This window comes from Zea mays, chromosome 7 (genome assembly GCF_902167145.1).
Source record: "Zea mays cultivar B73 chromosome 7, Zm-B73-REFERENCE-NAM-5.0, whole genome shotgun sequence".
NCBI lineage: Eukaryota > Viridiplantae > Streptophyta > Magnoliopsida > Poales > Poaceae > Zea > Zea mays.
In genome coordinates this window covers 64,797,081-64,815,013 of record NC_050102.1, presented here as the reverse complement: position 1 = coordinate 64,815,013, position 17,933 = coordinate 64,797,081, and positions in this window count along the sequence as shown.

The window sequence follows — 17,933 nt, the reverse complement described above, 5'->3', positions numbered from 1 at the left end:
AAGGTATGATTTTGTTACCGGCTTAAGGTGGCTTCGAGCTTCATCACCAGCTTTGCTTTGTCCACCCTTTGTCCATACTAATTTTATAAATCTATTCGCAATACTTTGGGCAAGGTTGGGAATGTTATCTAGGTCTGCTGGTGACAAGCTGAAGTTGGGTCTATTGATAATCTTTCCGTGTTCACATCCAGACTTCAGAAAGGCAACGACTGTGCCCCGAGAAGCTACCAGGGCACATAAGTCACCATGCCCAGCTATAACTTCGTCAAGATCATTAATTTCACCTTCAATATGCTCGAGGCACCAGGCAGGTCTTCAACCGAAGGAGTGAACTTCTCGCTGCTGGCTCCAACAAAATAGAACACCTGCTTCAGCCGTTGAATGCATCGATTGCTGAATTCCAGACATTTATTCTGAAGGCTTGTCAAAGATTCTTTCAGCTCTAAACTTTTTTGGACTTCGGCCTCAAGTTTTGCATCAAGCTTCAGCTTTTCTTGTTCGAAATTTTCTGATTGAGAAAGAAGCTTCGAATTTAATTCTGTTATTTTGGCTTCAGGATCCGCTAATAAGCCTTCGGTTGTTTGAAGCTCAAAGTCTTTCTTTTCGATAGCAACTGATTGCTCTTTTATCTTGTTCTCTAAGTTCTCAATTATAACTTCGTGCTTTTCATCCTCTAAGTCCTGCTGCATTTTGAAAGCCTTGCTCAACAGCATACTCTGCGGACAAATAACCTTCGTTAGAAAACATTTATGTTATTACAAATAATAAAGGTTAGACAAAAGTTGTTTACCTTAAAATTGGAATAAAATAAACTACCGACAATGTGTTGTCGTCGGTAGCGGCTGATATCTGCTTCGAGCTTCGGGAAACCGATACTCTTTGATAGAGTACCGATAACTTTCGCGCCGGTCTGATCTCGTATGCAGCCCAATCTTTCGTCATCAATGCCACCGAAGAGAAGCGCTCCCGGCCGATACCCGCAAGATATAACATCTTCTTTTAGTTCTTCTTTTTCAGCTTTTGTCAGCTATTGGCCAACTAAGTTTTGAAAGTTAAAAGCTTCATCTTCCGAAGTATCTTCGGTCATTTATTCCTTCTCGGGTTTTGCGGCCGTAGTTTCTTCGGTGGCTGCGGCAGCCTCTTCTGCGGCAGCTTCTTCCGCGGCCATGTTTAGTAGCCTTTTGTCTATATCAGCAACCATGCTTTCTAAATTAATATCTTCAGATTTGGCATCTTCAGCTCTGGCCTCTTCTGCGGCAGCCTCTGAAGGTACAACTTCAGTAGCTGTCATGCTTTCAATAGCCGGCATATTCGGAGCTGAAGCTCCTGGTGGTGTTGCTTCAATGACTTCTGTCACAGTAACGATTCTTTGCCTCTTTGGCCTAGGTGCCTTCGTTTTTGTGGGCTCCTTTTCCTTCTAAAAAAGCTTCATCAGATGAAGTCCCAGTGGACTTAGTTTGATAGGCAAAGTTTCAGTCATTACCTTTAAGATTTCCTCTACTTCGGTAGCAGAGGATGTCGCAGAAGTCCTTTCTTTTTCATCAATTGATTTTTGCTTCGGAGTCGAAGCCTTTCTTTTCTTCGGAGCAACTGTTTTCGCCGCAGACTCTTGTTTTTTCTTCTTCGGTTGATCTTCATCGTCCTTATTCAGAGCACTAGCTACTCTCTTCCTTTTTTGGCCTTCGGCACCCTTGTCCAGCCGCTCGTAGTCAGGATATTCAAAATCTATAGCATCCATCACTCGGTTTAGCCTTCGTTTTGGACGGGTGCCGAAGGCCACAGTCATCAATTGGTCTTCTTTTTTAGAATAATTTCCAAGTATTTCGTTGCACATTACTTCGATTGTATCCAGCCATTCTTGGCAAGGCACTTTGAAATGTCTCTTGAATTTGTAATGGTAGGGTAGCTGGATAAGTTCTCCTTCCTTCTTTTTTCATTCAAGCTTCGGCATGGCCCACTCTTTCATAGTTGGAAACACTTTGAAAGCCAAAAATTCCTGCACTAAGTCCCTAGTGCCAATGTGCTCTGCGATAACCCTAAATTCAGCCAACACAATTTGGGTTGGACCCTCTGGTGTCATATTGCACGGGGGTCTGGTCTCTCCGAAGATCAACTCTAACGGACTCTGAACCAGCTTTTCCTTATCATCGTCAACTTTGATGTAGAACCATTCAGATTTCTAGCCAGCTGGCCACTTGCTTCGGTAACTGATCATTGGAAATTTTGTAGTCTTGCGGTAGGCAAAATTGTAGGAGCCAAAGTTTTCATGTAACCCATCTCCTCTAGCCTTGGTCTGATAATGCAGCTCATGCACTCGGCAGAAACCTTCGGCAAACGGTTCCACCCCTTGGCTTCGGAGAGCCCAAATGTAAACGCTAAGCCTAACGATAGCGTTAGGAGTTAGCTGATGAAAGTAGATCATAAACTTCTTCAGCACATCAGCAATCATCTTATTCAAAGGGAATCTCAAACCAGCTTTAAAGAAACTTTTAAAAACTACTACTTCATCTTTTCCTGGCTTCGGAGTAGTTTCTTCCCCACTAAAGCGAACCAGCTCTTTCTTTTCTTCATTAAAATAGCCCAATTTCAACATCTTAGGTAGGTCACCTTTGGAGATGGTGGATTTTCTGAAATCCAGATGGCTGGGTTTGCTCGGCACCGTGCTGCTATAGTCATCTTCAGATTCGGTCTCCTCAACATCAGCTTGCTCTGCTTCAGCGGCAGGGACTTCCTGCGATGTTACCAGCTCAGACCGCTTCATTGCTTCAGAAATCGGAACAGTCTCAGTAGCTTCGGTCTCATCTTCCTCACGATCAACCCTAGCAGTGGAGCGAACTCTGGCCATTTGATTATGACTTTCTTGAAATTTTTGTTGTTGACTTTTTTGATTTTCCCGAAACTCTTTCTCTTGTGACGAAGCAGAATCAAAAGCGAAGCTTCGTCTGAGCATGATGATTAAGCTTCGGCTATGACTAAAATTTTGGCAGCAAAATAGTGCAATAGCAATGAATGTTGTGGTAACTTCACACCTACCCGTCTGTTTATATAGTGTCGCAGGTGGGAAGGTGAATCGTCAAGGTCTCCCGCACCGAACAAACAGTCACCCGCACTCACTGAACGGTGGGTCATAGGGTCCGAGAAGGTGAATCGCTGGGGCGCGCGTAACTGTTGCAAGATAGGGCCGCCGCGCGCGCGACGATTATTTTAATCGTTTCTCGTCAACGAGCTCAGGGAAGGTGTTTTTCGGATCTTCGGCGTCCCGAAGCTTAGAAGATTTTTTCACGGATCAAGCTCGTTACGAAAAACGATCTAGCACCGCGAAGGGGCTACTGTTGGGGGTATGCTTCGTAGCCGAAGATCCTAAAGAAAGAGAACACCTTCAGAAGATCCTCTCAGGAGCAAGCGCCGAAGCTATTACCTATAGAGCTTCGGCATAATGACAGATCTCAAGACGAAGGGCCGAACCGACTTAAAGATGGATTCACTTAAAGACCCATGATGTTTTGTGTCATTATTGTAGTCGATTGTAAAGGACATAAATGTAATTTTACACAGGTTGAACCCTGTGCCTATAAATAGGTGAACAGTACTCCGACACTGTTCACGCAATCCTGTAATCGCTAATGCATTACGCTGGAATTATTTTCTGTCAGAGCCAAAGGTATAAACGTACCTAAATATCATGTTTTGACATTTAAATTTATATTATGAAATACATGAATGATGTAATTTGTTTTTCCTATAATGTTTAATATTTTATATTTTATTTCGTATTGATGAATGTTTGACCACGAAGGTATGACCTTCGTGGTATTCTGTCCGTGGCCTTCGTTCGAAGTTCATTAAATCCATGGGGAAATAATGCTTCAGCGAACGAAGGGAATTATTATTTAACATTTTCTGTGTTGCCTTGGTCTTAATTCATAGTATTTGAGAACAAGTCCCCAATAGTAAGTGTGACCAAAAAGCTATGAAAACCACTTGATCATGTATTGGGCCAATTATAAAAGATGTAGTGCACTTAATACCCTACAAATAATAGTAAGAAAGTAACCCAAAAAAATTTCAGAAAAACCCCAAAAGGTTCACCAAAGGGTTGAGCACAAAAGAAAATTCAAAATTTTTCTAAGTCCAAAACCAACCCTTGGCCAATGATCAAACATGTTCACCTTGATCCCAAACTTAAAACCACTTGGCCCAATTGACAAAGTGGCGCCATAATACCTCTAGAACACCCTGGAAAAGTTTGAACCCAACCCTAAGTCGTTTGACATGACTTGGCACAAGATTTGTCTCGGTTTGGACAGCTAGGACAAAGACAACTTCCCACCCCCATATCTCTCTAACCCGACCACATCTCCCCTTGGAACTCACATGAACTAGGTAGCCCTAGGTGCAGGGAAGAGATCTCTCACAGGTCTTAGGGCAAGATTTGCACGTTTTGTCCGCCCAGCAGAGGGTAGAACAAGAACAGAAACAAAGAGCCACGTGTTCGATGCGCTCTGAGGTTGCTAGAGCACGCCCGACGCGCGCCCCCGCGTGCCCCGCGTCGCGCCAAAGCCGAGTCGGCGCCGTTGCCCACGCCCGCGCAAATAAAGCCCCCAGAGATGTCGACCGTACTCCTCCGCGCGCGCTCGACCTCACCGGAGCACCAGATCACCGGCATTGCCCCGCGCACGACATGCCCGCGACCACCCGATCCCCCGCCACCATAGACCGGCCAGCAGAGCCTCTCCCAGCCGCGTCCGACCCATGGAGTAGACCGTGCATGCCTCGGTGAAGCTCCCCGAGCAAGGAATCGGGATTTGCCTCGCCGAGAAGCCAGTCCACGGTCGCCGGACTTCACCCGACCGCTGGTGAACGTAGACCGAGCTCCACGGTGAGTTATTCTTCAATTCCTTGCATGTGTCGACTCATCAACACCCTGTGAAGCTCCTCGTGCACTTGGATTGACCGGAATCGCCGTGGTTAGGCGGAACACTCGCCGCCGACGAGTTCACCCGCCTGCGCACGTGGACCGGTCAATTCCGGCCACCACCGCCGTCGAGCCGTACCTCGCTGTGACCGCCAGGACCTCCCGAAGCCAACCCCACCCCTCACCGGACCTCTATCGCCGCTTGTAACATGCGTCGCCCTTTTCCTTTCCGCGGTTACTGTTTACATAAGGGGAGGGACCTCGGGGGAGTAGAAGAAAAGGCCAGGGGGTTTTGTGCGCTGTCAGCGACTCAGGGGAATAGTAGCACATGGGTATAAATGAAAGGATTAGTTTAGGAAGAACCCAGGGTCTTCGGTGCAAAGTGGATTTTCCAGGAAACCTTTTTAAATATTCTGATTAAATCCAAATAGAACTTGAAAAATTCATAACTTCAGTTTGGTTTACCCAAATCGAGTCAAACAAATTTTGCCAGATCCTAAATGATGTAAGCTACCTAGGAAAAATATAAAACCCCTAAGTATTATAGCAAACTTTAAATTTTTGATTTAAATGATTAACTGGTCAAAAGCTAAAAGAAATAAGGAAAAATAGCTACACTATTAGACTGGAGTTAAGAAAATTCAGAGAAGTTCTTAATCACTTCCTAACCTGTTTAAAAATAATAAACCCCTCTGTACACCAAGTTAAGGTAGAGTTTACCATTTAAATCATTTTTAGCCTAAAGTTAGAGAAAATATTAAAGGTAGTTTAAAATAAAAACCAGGGAGCACCCACATTTTTGTTGATTCCCATATTCAGTGTAGTTCACTAGAAAATTTATTATACCCTTGTTTAGTGCAAAAGAAAGGAGATACCTTTTATTTTAGAAAAACAAGGAAACCTTAGAAAAACCCTAGAAAAATAACCCCAAGGAGAAAACACCCCAAACCTTGGGATAACTAATGTTTTGTTAATATGAACATAGGAAAAATAGGGAATCTGTTGTTTGACATTTTTCAAATAACAAGTTAGTTATAAGTATCTTTTTAGCCTTAAATTATAGAAAATCATAACTAAATAACCACTAAGTAACCTTCTGTGATTTTTGGCGGCCAGAACGGCGTACTCCGGTGGGAATCCGCCGTGGCCGCGGGGTGGCGCCGCCGCGTCTAGCCGCGTTGGGATGGGGATTGATATGGGTCGTTGGATCGTTTTCGAATGTCCAGGATTAGAGATGGAATACCCGTTCGCTTACTTTAAATCTGTACCATAGATCGGGTAATGGGCAGATCTGGGATGGGTGAGGCGTGGCCATCCTGTGGCGGAACTGCCCGAATTATTCCAACTTAAGTGCCTGAGTCCCGCCTTAAAGGCTAGACCACACTTAAATGGGAATAACCCGTCAATCCCTCGGATCTAGTCCGACGAGGCCACTGACAGGATCAAGTACCACGTTCTCACTCGATGGTGAGGCACAGAGCAAATACAATAAAGCATAAAACCATACATTAAGGAGTATTAAACTTATTACATCATCATCGGAGTTTTAGCAAAAGTAGTCAACATTGTTTGAAATGCAGCGGAATAAAGCTAACGATAAATAAACAGAGAGATGGGGAAGCCTGTCCCATCACTCCTCATGCTCCTCCTCAGCCGAGGTAGGTCCCACTCGACTGTCTAGCCTGGTGGCAAGATGGACGACCAAGTCACTCCAGCAACCATGTCCTCCAGAGAACCTGTAAAATTATGCCACAAGCAAGGCTGAGTATACTAATACTCAGCTAGACTTACCCGGTGTGAGGAGTCTACTCCTCTACCTCTAGACATGCAGCTGTTTGGCTGAGGGATTTGGTTGCCAAAAGCACTAGCTGAGTTTATAAATCAAGTTTTAGTGTGACTCTCTTAAGACTAAATGTATACCTATCTAATCGTACATGGTATCAAACATTTATAGCAATCAACAACTTTTGCCAAGTCATCACATTTCCACTTGTTACTCAACGTAGCAGCATGGATCAAGCAGTCTCATTAGCTGCGAGAAGCAGACGATTCGAATCGAGTTTTTATCCTTGCAAGGTAAACCTAAACACACGAAGTGGCGAGGCACTCCGTCCCCACACACATCAACTGTCCCCGTCGATTCCCTGGCAACAGATCAGGGCTCACCGCCTTGGCGTACAATGCCTCACTGACCTCGATTGCCGTCGTGCAGTGACCGCACTTGTACCCACCATAACCGGAATGGGAGACCACGTCTCAGGTCGCGTGAGGGGATATGTCTGCGGGCAGGTTCACTCAGGTACTAGGCTTACCGATTTACCATATTTCTCGGCATGTGTTTAGTACGTTCAAACGCTTGACACACGATACCACACCTTAATCCTTATTCCAATTCCCGTCTCGTAGACAACGCATCCTCATGGACCATTGTCCACAGACTATCATCATTACGATATCAAAATGGATACAACCAATTCCTGACCTCGCGCGAGTGCTAGAAAAATCACTCGACTTCTACCAAGATCCTTAATTAATAAAGCAGCTACTCGACCTAGCATACTAGTATCCATCTCAAAAGGTATCCTGAGTTCATGCAACTAAGGTTTCAGTCAACTCCTACACTTAAGTGCACAATACAAGCCTACAAACATTAAGTGTAGTAAAATAGCATAATAAATAGGTTATGCATAAAACCGGGGCTTGCCTTCTAAAGTTGAGGCAGGCAGATCCTCTGGGGCAGGCTCTGGTGCTGGATCCGGGGCTACCTCCTCAGCAACACCTTGCTCTGGCACGAGGATGTACTCTCCGTCCGCGAGGTTGCAATCTATCGAATGCAATGAGTAAGAAACATGTATGCTATGATTATGCAGGATTTAGAAATCATTATGCTAAATGAAGAAAACTAAGTTTAGTGAATAACTTAGGGTTTCATGGTTATAAAAGGCTCTTAGTGGTTTATGCTTACCAATTTAGGTTTGAGATTTTGCCTAAGCATAATGGATTAATACTTGGATTACCTCTTAAATGTTTTAGTAGGCACTTGAGGGGCTTGCTGGTTTGGTTAAGGTAACATTAGTCTCCACTATTAATTCCCCTTTTCATTTTCTATTTATGAATTTTAGTGTGGGTTTGAACTACAACAGTGATTTAACTTTTTCCAAAAATCCTGTAAAAATTACAGTGGGCTAATATTTGTCACTGTAGTCTGTCCTATAAATTTGAGGTCCAGAATAAATAGAATATGCCCTTGACAAAAATAACAAAAGTTGGGGTAAATGGGTCACTTTGCACTACAACTCTTAACTAGGGGTGGGTTCTATACTGTGCTATCTTTTGTAGACACTCTCTCAGAATGATCGCTGCATTTTGTCTCATCATGCCGCGATATTCTAACCTAAATCTAACTTCAATATCTATCAGATGACATCTTATGGATTGGTATCTACCATCAGCCTGGGAGTTACATGCTTCTCCACCCTTGAAGATCCTCATTCGAATCTCGGGACGAGATTCTTTTTAAGGGGGGAAGGCTATGACACCCCAGGTGTCTATTTCACGTTATGTCGGAAGAATTATCCTAATCTTGAATGCTCAGTGAAAATTTCTATTTCTCGATCGTGTCTATCTCTGTCTATCAGACTTTCTCATGGAAGTTCACCGAATTCGGAGTTATTCGATCGCGAGAAACAACCAATTTTGGAGCCTGTTAAAACTTTTATTTCTCAGAACGAATGCAAACTCGGAAATCATTCTCGAATTATAAATCTCATTTGAAGCTCATTTAATCAAACTCTCGACGACTGTTATTTAATCTGAGCCCGAGTCTAATTCCTCGAACCTCGATCGATGTCCGACTATTTTAATCCGAGTCCGTCCTCTCAAACGGAATGCTCAATATGTCGTCCTCTAATCAACTTTATCTGACTCGGCCAAATATCTCATGTCTGAACCGAACTCAAAACCCCGTATCGACAACGATTTTAAAATATCGTGATTCACCTTCTCCGACTAAAAATCCGAAAGCCGGTCATATCCCGAGACAAATTATTTTCGATTCATGTGTGAGGAGTTATTTCCGAGCGAATTCAAATCAGACACTCGGCCGAATTAATCGCTCAATCGTTCGTTCGTCTGAACTCTCGTTCACTCTGTTTTGCGTACCGACGAAATCCGCACGAGCCTTTTTCGGAAAATATTTAGCACAACCCGATTACATGTTTCGAGCCAAGCCCATTTAAAACCCAGCCCAATAGGTCTACTAAAGAACCCTAACCCTATCCATTTTCTATAAATAGGGGTGCTCTCCCCTTGCACTTCGCAATTTTGCACTCCCACCCCTATCATTTTTTCAGCCGCCATAGCCTCCCTGCCTTCTTCCCCAGCGCACAGGGAGCTCGGCTCCCTTCCTCCCATGACACCGGCGAGGCTCGAGTAGCCGAGCACCCAACCCTGGCGCTCCCTGCTCCCTTCCTTGGCACAGACGGGCTTCTCTCGCCCCTCTGCTCCAGCCGGCCATCTCCCGCAGCACACGCTGACGCCCCTGCTCTCCCCTTCTCGCCATGGCGTGTCCTGCTCGTCCAGCGTCCGACCTCCTCTCCTCCTTGAATCCATGGTGTTTGGTGGCCTTGCTTGGGCGCTCGACACCCCAATGAAACTCCCATGGGCGCTGGAGATGCCCAGCTCCCGTCGGAGCCCAGGGCCGCACCTCCGTCTCCATGGCCGTCGCAGCTCCCTCGCGCCCCTGCGTTGGCTCGGTCTGCGTAGCCGCGGCGTCGAGCTCCATTCCCCGTGAGTCAGGCTAGGGCACCCCCCTCACACACGTGCTCTGCCACGCCGGGGCCGTGCGAGCTCCTCCACCGGTGCGCCGGCAGCCTGCAGCGGCCCTCCGCCTACGGCCGTCGTCTTCGCCAGACGCTCCGCGTTCTGGCCACGCCTAGGTCTAGCCGCCGTTGGCCCTGACAGGCACCTGGGCACCGGATCTCCCCTGTGGATGAGCAGCAGCCGCGATGCTAGGCTGTGCAGCCACGTGGATCTCCCTGCGTCGCGCCCTCGGCATGCTCGACGTAATGCCGCAATAAGCATGCAGCAGCAACACCCTCCGCTGCGTTGCGCCCGCAAAGTCGGGCTACCCGCCGTCGATCTGCGCAGCCCCTGCGTGCCGTCGTCGAAACCCATGGTGAGACCCTACTGTCCCGCGTTTCTCATGTTCGATAAAATAACCACACTAAGAAATCGTGTATAAAATGGTGCCGTGCTCGTAGCCCTTGTCGACGCCACGCCTCGCGCATCGCTCGTCGGCAAAGAAGCCCAAACTAATGGCATGCATGCGCGACACGAGTCGACCAGGTTGTTCGCCTTGAATGATTCGCGATTTGTTTTATTTACATATTCGGTTGATGATGTGCCTGCGTGTTTATATGTGTGTAAAATGTTTCGGTTATGCGCATTGGTAGAATCGTGTTTGTGATTGGAGAACAAGAGGTTATTTGATGTATGCGATTTGTACTTGTCTAATTATGTTTTGGTCGATGACGTGCATGTGTTATTATGCGTGTGTGAATATGTGCGTGAAATTATAATTGTATAAATGAACGTTATATAGACAAAAAGGAAGTAGAACAAGAACTCGGATGTTTTATATCTTGGTAGGAAAATCATGCGATTAAGATGAGGTGACGACATGCCGTAGTAGTCGTCGCCTTCTCTATGTTTTCGAGTCAGATAAATACCATAGGCAATTAATTGTTGATACCCAAGGATTGTTAGAAACAAGTAGTCATGCTCTACCTATTGCGTCAAAGGAAATATGGTGTGTTGATTAATTGGGAGCTAAGTGACCTGATATAGAAAAGTAGTTAAGAAAACTAATCGAATTATTTTTAACTAAATTTTAAGTTAAGATGTCTAAAATAGTGAAACTAGTTTTGTTGGTCTCATGGTGTTATGATTGAGAATAATATGAACTTGTGTATGAATTACTATTTTTTTATGCTGTGTTAGCCAACTCTTGTTAAAATAGAGGAATTCAATTGCGTTAAGTAATTGTTATATGTAGGTGTTTCCAGTACTTCAAGTGGTTGCAAGATAATTAGTAGATTCTCTAGTGACTCTTTATCCCGAAAGGTGTTAAGTCTGCGCATAAATAAGAGATAAGTGTATTTTGTGTAGTGTGGATTGATTTTGAGTGCATTTGTCGCAAGAAAAGAATTAGTGCACATATAGGCGATGAATGGGTGTGATGAAATGGTGACATGCCTTCGTAGTCATCATGTCGTCGGTTGGTGACCTAACTGAAGGTCGTAGAGAAAGGTCGATTGTCTGTGTGTTATTATTGTCACCTTGTGGTTCTGTATGAATTGCAATGTGAAGTAGTAGGCTCTGTATGTGATGCTAGATGTCTAGGTAGACGTTCGAGAATTATGGTGCTCGGACCGTCGAGATGAAGGTTAAGTCGGTCGATGCCGATTAAGTAGTTAAAATGATTAAGGGAATAATCATGGGGTTAAACTAGAAACTAGTGTTCTCGCATCCGTTTGGGATGTTGTAGTCTAAATGCGTATGTTTATGGTCGCGGATGAAAAGTAGTAGTGCTCAGGTGATGTCTAAATTAAAATGCAAACTATTGGTGAAATGCGCTTCGATATTGATTGTTATAGAGAATGCATTGTTAATTGAGTATGGTACTTTTAGTGCGCGAAATAACTTGTATAAAAATTAGTAAGTCTACATGTTAGTTCTCACTTAGTTATTTTAACTCTAACAATTGTCAAAGTGTTAGAATAATTCAAGTCTCTAGAACATGGCAATTCTTGAATTGTATAGGAGCTGAAATTTATTAATTTCTGTTTTGGGCTGCACGCACTATTTTAGTTGTGCTGTATGTTTGATGAACCAAATTATGTTTTCTGTAGATATGTGCTATAGAAAAGTGGTAGATAACTTTATTATCTTGCTGGTGTTAAAATTTGACAGCCATAGGTCTGACGGTTTAGGAGTTATGCTTTTACAAATTCAGTAACTGAATCTGTCCAAATTCTGTACAGATTTCAGAAACTGCATTGTTTGCTATATTTAATATTGCAATATGTTCATGGTCGTTATAAGAAAGTTGTATGTGCTTTTCTGATCTTACCTGTGTTAAAATTTCATAACCACAGGCCTGATAGTTTAAGAGTTATGAATTTTACAAACTGCTTGTTGTGTTCTGTCCACCGTCAGAACAGATTTCGAAAACTGTGTTGTTTGATTTAGTTAAACATTGAATCACTTCTTGGTGATTATAAAAGTTATGTATTGCTTTTGCTGAGCTTTCCAAAAAGTCTTAGATCACTCTTTTTGGTGGCCTGAAGCTTAAGTTATGAATGTTTCAAATATGAAGACTGAATCTGTCCAGTTATGGACAGTAAAGTCTTTTAGTGATGTTTATCCTTAGTTAAATATTGAATCACCTTGAGATGTTTATAAATGATATGTAGACAATTTTATTACCTTTCCAGAGAGTCTAGGATCACCTTGTTTGGATGCCTAAATCTTCAGTTATGAATTTTTAAAGTCACAAGTCTGAATCTGTCCAAATCTGGACAGCGCTGTTGTGTTAACACCTTTTGACCTTGCTAAGTGTTTAATCATGCTGTGATGACAATACCAAAGTTGTAAATCACTTTTCAAGCTTTCTAGAAAGTCCTAGTTTACTATTTTTGGTTAAATATCTTGTGAGTTATGACTGAAACAAGTGACTGCTGTATTGCTGTCCAAAAATTCTGCTAGTGCGCTTTTGATTGTTTAGTTCACCCTTCTCGCTAAAAATGTTTGGTTTGCTCTTAAGTAATGTAGACTTGCCATGGTTAGGCTAGATATGACATGTGTGTCTTGTTTTATATGTTCCTTTCTCTAGTGATTGCGATATAGGAGTTCCATAGATATTGACGCTTATGTCCTCTATTAAATTTGTGTTATCAGTGATGCTTGTGTGTGATCAATAAGAGAACTAATAAAAAGTCGTGTCCAAATAAATAAAATGTGTGCGCTTGTGATGTTGTAATTGTGTTGCGTAAATAAATAAACATGTTGTCGTCTTTTTAATGGTGTTAATGCTGAACGTCGATAATGTGTAGATAACTAAAGCGAACGTGTGGTTGTTACGGTGTTTTCCATTTTATTGTTTAGTTCGCCACTGTGTCCTTGTATATCTTGTGCTACTTTTGTGCTACTTTCATTATATTCATACATATGCATCTTGCATCTCATTTAGGACCGAGAGAGGATGATCGTGCAAGTGCTGTGGTGCCACACACAAGGTGCAGTCGGTGGACGACACAAGGAAGGATGGACTTAACCAGTGGATGCTCGCCAAGCGAGTACTCACCCCAGCAAACACTATCTAAGTGTTAAATTAAGGCAAGCCCCGATTTTATGCATAACCTGTTCTATATGCTATTTTACTACACTTAATGTTTGTAGGCTTATATTGTGCACTTAAGTGTAGGAGTTGATTGAAACCCTAGTTGCATGAACTCGGGAGTCCTTTTTGAGATGGATACTAGTATGCTAGGTCGAGTAGCTGCTTTGCTAATTAGGGATCTCAGTAGAAGTCGAGTGATTTTCTAGCACTCGTGCGAGGTCAGGAATTGATTGTACCCACTTTCATATCCTATTGATGTTGGTTTGTGGACACGGATCCATGGGGATGCGTGGTCTACGAGATGAAATTGGAATAAGGATTAACGTGCGGATACCTGTGTCAAGCGTTTGAATGTACTAAGCACATGCCGAGAAATATGGTAAATCGGTAAGCCTAGTACCTGATTGAACCTACCAGCAGACATATCCCCTCACGCGACCTAAGACATGGTCTTCCATTCCGGTTATTGTGGGTTCAAGTGCGGTTATTGCACGACAGCAGTCGGGGTCAGTGAGGCATTGTACGCCAAGGCGGTGAGCCCTGATCTGTTGTCAGGGAATCGATGGGGACGGCTGATGTGTGTGGGGACGGAGTGCCTCGCCACGTCGTGTGTTTAGGTTTACCTTGCAAGGATAAAAACTCGATTCGAATCGTCTGCTTCTCGTAGCTAATGAGACTGCTTGATCCATTGTACTGCATTGAGTAATAAGTGGAAATGAGTTGACTGGCAAAAGATGTTGATTGCTAAAAATGTTTGATACCATGTATGAGTAGCTAGGTACTCATCTAGTTTAAAAAGGAGCATACTAAAACTTGAAAAGCTAAAACTTGATTTTAGACTTAGCTAGTGCTTTTGGCAAACCAAACCCCTTAGCCAAACAGTTGCATGTCTAGAGGTAGAGGAGTAGACTCCTCACACCGGGTAAGTCTAGCTGAGTATTAGTATACTCAGCCTTGCTTGTGGCAAAATTTTTGCAGGTACTCCTTGATTTGGTTGATGGTGTGACTTGGCCTTCGTCCCTGCCACCGGGATAGACAGTCGAGTGGGTTACTGCTTCCGCAGGAGAGGACCAGGAGGAGTAGCGTGGCCAGGCATCGCCATGTTGCTCGGTTTTCTCCGTTAGTTATTTCCGCTGCATTAAAATTTATGGTTATTATTTCTAACACTCCGATAATGTAATCACTAATGATACATATTAAATTTGTGGTATTATGTTTTATTGTATTTCTTTGTGCCTCACCTTCGTGTGAGCTAATGGTATTCGATCCTGGTAAGTGGCTTTATCGGACTAGATCCGAGGGACTGATGGGTTATTCCTGTTTAAGTGTGTTGCTGCCCTTAAGGGTGCGACTTGGGCACTTAAGCTGGAATAATTCGGGCGGTTCCGCCACAAGAGGCGGCAGGGGCTTCGGAGGGTGATATGGAGATCAGCCCAGAAGGCTATATTGTCTATTCTGCGGTGAAGATAAGGGTCACACCACAAGAACATGCCAAATCACAATACAAAAGCAAAAGGAGATTGCCGAAGCTGAGGCGCGGCAGAATCAGCCGAATCAGGTCTTACATACTGCTTCATGCTGCTCTCCCTATGTACCAGAGTACATAGGCAATCAACAACCTTCAGCTTCTATCATTTCGGCAAGTCATTCTCAAGCTTCCTAGGCCCAGCTCCCATTATCGCCACCACTACCACCTACTCAGATCCGAAGCCAGCAGCCAGAAGGGCATTCACACGCACAGCATCAGCGTGGTTTTCGGGAGGAATCCAAAGCTCGTACAGTCAACAACACTGTGCCAGAATCCAAGCATATATATTAAAGAATATCCTATTTTTGCTATATCTTTATCTTTTATGCCATTTTAATTTTTGTATGAGAGACAAGTTATGAAGGACCGAATTTCGATTTTATGTAATAATTGTGCCTGTGTCAACAAGTAAATTGTCTTAAACAGACTTCTGAAGTTACGAAACTCGTTCCTAAGGAAGCGCGGAGTAAGTTCTGAAGCTACCAAAGTCGTTCCTAAGGGAGCGCAGAGTAAGTTTCGAAGCTACAAAAGTCGTTCCTAAGGGAGCGCAGAGTAAGTTCCGAAGCTACAAAAGTCATTCCTAAGGGAGCGCAAAGTAAGTTCCGAAGCTACAAAAGTCGTTCCTAAGGGAGCGCAGAGTAAGTTTATGAAGCTTAGAAGTCATTCCTAATGCGATGCAGAGCAAAAATACCAACGAAATAGAAGGTGAAGAAGCTCCAAAGTCGTTCCTAAGGGAATGCAGAGCTTAAATACCACCGAAATAGAAGGTGAAGAAGCTCCAAAGTCATTCCTAAGGGAATGCAGAGCTTAAATACCACCGAAATATAAGGTGAAGAAGCTCCAAAGTCGTTCCTAAGGGGATGTAGAGCTTAAAGACTCCAAAGTCGTTCCTAAGGGGATGTAGAGTATTTCGTGTTCCAGTGTGGGCACGCATGTGTGTGTATTCGACGTCACCATCATATTGCATCATATCATCGCATCATTTCACATAACATTACATCATACATCATATTGCATCAACGACAAAAAGTTTGGATACGAAGCAAATCTTCGGCAATACTTTGTTGAACGAAAATGTGCTGAGGCACGAAGCAAATCTTCAGCAATACTTTGTTGAACGAAAATGTGCTCAGGCACGAAGCAAACTTTGGGAAAACAATTTTATCAGACGCCATAGAAGGGGTTTCTTTCTTTATGAAGCATGAAAAGAAGGGAAGGTGTTTTTTCGCTGAAGGCTCAAAAATAGTATGTGCGTAAATTTCATGCATCGCAAAGAAATATATTACAACAATTTACATGTCTGATTGATTGTTCCATACACCAAATGTTACACAGTATTATTACAATAAAGTTCAATCTTCCTTAAGTATTTTCTCCGCGGCTTCGTTCAACAGTTTGTCGACGACTTCGTCGACGATGGAGTTAGCAATGCTCATTATATCCAGTGCTTCTTTTATGACTGGATTGGCTAGGGGGTTGTATGGCTCAGGCAACGGTGATAGTTCGGCTGTAATAAGCAAACTATTAGTTCGAAGCTGGAAAATAAATGTCGAAGCTAAAATTCCAAAAACAATACCTATACGCCTTTCGCACTCAGCAGCTTCTTCGGCTCGCCTAGCTTCTTCTTGGGCTTCGTGGGTTTCTTTTTCATTCTTCTTTATAATTTCGTTGGCCAATTCCTAGCCACTGTTCACCCATACATCGGAATAAAATTTTCCGCCCACTAATGTAGCTTCAGCCGAAGGGTCTTTTGTGTCGTCTATGGAGAAGGCGGCTTCAGCTTGGGCTGTAGTTTTAACATGATCGCAACCATCCTTCTCTCGAATAGCCGCAATCCCTTGAGCACCGGAGAAAGCACAGATATCCCCACGGTCGCTCAGGATCTCTTCAAAAGCTTCGGCTTCCCCGCTTATCCAATCAATAACACCCTTGGGGTCGCCTTGGATGAAGTTTTCTTTAGAAGAATAAGCGCCTACTTTGCAAAGCTGGTTTTCAATTTTTTCACGCAATCCAAGGATTTTTCGAAGCACCTTTCCTTGGATTCACGAAGCTCCTCAACATTTTTCTCTAGCCTAGTTTTCGACCATTCACTAATTTCTTGACTAGCTTTTGCAACAGCAAAGTTCTCATTGGCTTTGGCAAGTTCTTTCCGAAGGTCTTCAATTTCGGCTTTATAAATTTCAGATTGAGTGTTAAACTTTGCTTCATCTTCTTTCACTTTTTCCACCAATGAAAATAAAATTTTGTCCTTCTCCAAGGCTTTGTTTCTCAGTTTAATGACTTTCGATCGAAGGTTGCCAAGAGCTATCGTGCAGCTTTCATCCCCTGCATTCTTTTGCGCCCTTAGGGCGTTGCTAAGAATTAAGCCCCACAAAAAAGAAGAATAAAGGATTAGCATGAGAGTAAGACTTTATTTCCAAGTTCATAAACTTTAAGTTCACAATTTCTATACCTTCAGACTGTTGCATGCAAGGTTGTCCGCGAGTTCATCCTTCGACATGGCAGAGAGGCCAACTTCGAGCTTCGGAAATGCCATACTTTTGGCCATTTCCTGGCAACCGGATATCTCTTTGTTGTCCGGGAGGCAGTATAGGAAATCGTCTTCGTCTGTGCTGTTGAACACTAAGGCCCCTTCGGGTATTTCAGTTCCCGGGCATAGTGTTTGGCTTCTAAAATTTCTTCTTTGGATAATCTTTTTCCCGAAGCATGTCGAATAATATAGTCAAGATATTCGGACGGTGCTTCGGGAGCAGGGGATTTGGATTTTTCGGCCACAATCTTCTCCAGAGCTATGCTAACATCTGCAAATTCTTCTCCGACTCTCTACTCAGTTGCGGTAGGCTCTGCCTTCGCGGGCGCTGAAGGCCCAGCTTCTGTTTCAACACGAGCCGTCACAGCTTTGGCAACTTTCTCTACAGGGGTAGGAGTAGTGACCTTGTCGTCTCCATGACAGCGTCTAGTACGCTAGCCATTCTTCTCCTCTTGAGAGTTGCGGCGGGAGCTTTTGCAACCTTCGACAATTCTGCTTCTACCAGTGGGCTCAGAATTTTTGGCAGCGCTATTGTTTTTTCAAACTATAGCTTTTTGGC